This window comes from Cynara cardunculus, assembly GCF_001531365.2.
Source record: "Cynara cardunculus var. scolymus isolate 2C chromosome LG 6, CcrdV1, whole genome shotgun sequence".
Taxonomy (NCBI): Eukaryota; Viridiplantae; Streptophyta; class Magnoliopsida; order Asterales; family Asteraceae; genus Cynara; species Cynara cardunculus.
This window is the reverse complement of record NC_037533.1, coordinates 20,330,766-20,333,719: the sequence shown is the minus strand read 5'-3', so window position 1 is coordinate 20,333,719 and position 2,954 is coordinate 20,330,766.

Here is a 2,954-nt window from a genome sequence, read left to right as displayed (position 1 = left end):
GACTTGATAGTTGGCTTGACCTAGCACCTTTGAGTGTTTTAGGAATCCTGCCTTTTTGCTATCTTGTCCAACTTTTGTCTGTTCTTTGCTTGTTCTTTGTTTATGTTTGAGTGACTGGATAATTGGCTTAATCTAGTACCTCGAGTGTTTTAGGAATACTGTTTCTTGCTATCATGTTCACCCTTGTGTTGTTGTCTGTTGTTTTTCTTTATGGTTGTTTCGGGTGATGTCATTGTATCCCGAATTGCTAAATTAGACTTTGGGAATCCCCTGTATTTGCATCCCAGTGACACCAGTGAAACACCTATTTTAAATCTCAAATTAAATGGAACTGAAAAACGATATAATATGGGATTGTGCTATGACCTTGTCTCTTGAAACCAAGAACAAACTTAGGTGTATTGATGGATCCTGCATTAGACCAATCAATGATCATGTTCTTCAAAAACAATGGGACAAATGTAATTATGTAGTTCTAAGTTGGATTCTAAGTTCTGTCACTGAGGATCTACTCTTGGGACAAGTTTTTTCAAAAGATTCCTCTAAGATTTGGGAGGAACTAAAAAAACCTATGATAAGGTTGATGGTTCTGTCAGTTTTAATCATTATCAAAAGAATCACTTGTTTGAATCAAAATAGGTCCACTGTTTCTGAATATTATCACAAGCTCAACTCCTTATGGAAGCAATTTGATGCTCTTATCACTCTTCCCACTTGCACTTGTAATGCTTCTCATGACTTTTTTAAGCACTCTCAATTAATAAAACTAATGCAGTTTTTAATGGGTCTTGATAGTGTTTATCAACCTATTAGGAATAACATTCTTTTAAGGAACCTTCTTCCCTCTGTTAAAATTGCTTTTTTTCTCATTTCTAGGAAGAGTCCCATCTTGGGGGTTATGGTGTCTCCTCTAGCAATAAAAGAAAAACTCTGCCTTTCTTTAGCAAGGTTATTGAGAATAAGAAAAGGACATGCAAAGTGTCAAATTTACTGTGTAAACATTGTGGTGTTTTTGGGCACACAATTGAAAGATGTTTTAAACTTATTGGCTTCCCAAAAGATTTTCAAAATAGACCACCTAGACCCTCAGCTCAAGGTTTTAAATCTCTGTCTAGTTATGCTTGTATAACAGACTCCTATAGAAGTGATAAAGTTCCTCTTCCATCCACCTCTCCATTTTCTGAAGAACAAGTTACTAAAATTCTTGCCCTATTGGATCAAAAGAACTCTCAGGAGTTAACTACTGCTAATATGGCATGTTTGTCTCAATTTTATAAGTCTGGATAGATTATTGATTCTGGTGCCAACCAACATATGACATCTAATTTTTCAAATTTGTACAATGTTGTTGACATATCTGATTTAAACTTAAAGGTAAATCATCCTAATGGAACTAAGGCAAAGATTAATAAAATTGGAAACTTAAAACTATCAAACAATGTTACTTTATTTGATGTCTTGGTGGTTCCAGACTTTAATGTCAATCTTTTGTTTGTTCACAAACTTGCTAGATATAACAAGGTGTTTGTGGGATTTGATGAGTTTCGATGTTATATTCAGGATTTTCATCAAAAGAATGTAGTGGGGATTGGTAGTCAAGAAGACGGTTCATATTTTTTTGATCAAAATAATAAGAGTAAGTTACCTTCTGTCTCAGCATCTTATGTTGTTCCGAACTTTGTTTCTAGTCAGTTATGACACAGCCGTATTGGTCATCCCCTTGACCAAGTTCTTGTTTTAAAAGAATAACTTAAACTTAATGACAAGATAAGTCCATGTGAAATCTGTCACATGGCAAAAAAAAACTAGAGAAAGGTTTTCCTTGAGTGATCATAAATCCAAATGTCTTGGTGAACTTGTTCATTTAGATGTTTGGGGTCCATATCGTGTGACCAGTATGGAAGGTTTTAAGTATTTTTTTTTAATTGTTGTGGATTATCATACCCATGTTGTTTGGGTTTATTTGTTGAAAGGCAAGCATGAAGTTATGAATAATGTTGTGTTATTTTATAACCTGCTAGGAACTCAATTTGGCAAACCTGTTAAGGTGTTTAGAAGTGATAATGGGACTGAATTTACTAATTTGGCATTAGGTGAGTTTTTTAAAACTAAAGGTATTGTTCATCAAACATCTACACACTCCTCAACAGAATGGGATAGTGGAATGCAAACATCGTCATTTACTAAATGTGGCTAGAGCTCTCATGTTTCAGGGTGGTATACCGTTAAACATGTGGAGTGAGTGCATTCTAACTGGCACTTCCTCTGTCTTAGCAGGAAAGTGTCCTTATGAACTAGTGTATGGATTTCAATCTGTTCTAACTCATTTAAGAACTTTTGGTTGTCTTTGTTTTGCAACTAAAACCAATGTCACTGGTAAGTTTTCATCTAAAGCTGAAAAATGTGTTCTGTTAGGGTATGCTAATTCCCAAAAAGGATACAAGTTATTTAGTCTTGATACGAATAAGATAGTTGTTTCTCGTGATGTTAAGTTTTATGAGACCATTTTTCCTTTTAAAATGAGTTCAAACAAGTTGAATTACCTTACCACTAGTAAAGTAAATACTCTTAATTTCTTTGATTCTCCCTTTGGTTCACCTACTAATCTTATTGGTTTACCTCCCAATGATGAGGTTCGAGATCAACCTTCTCAGGAGGAAGTTAACCAACCATCTTCTCTTGGTAGTAACCCATATAGAGCTTCCAGTAGACAATAGCTAGGTAGCACAATTCCCTTGCTTAACTCTCAAGGAGTTGCCAGCTTGCAACAACTGAGTAGCTCAGAGGTGGCTGCCAGGGATAATATTGAGTCTGGTGTCCAATCTTTGGATGTTTACCAAGGTGACAATAGTGTTGAAATTATTGATCTCCACCCTGAGGGTATCTCTTCGAGTTCCAACTGTTGGTCCCAAAGGGTCTACAAGAATACTAAACAGTTTGTAGAAGGGGGGGGG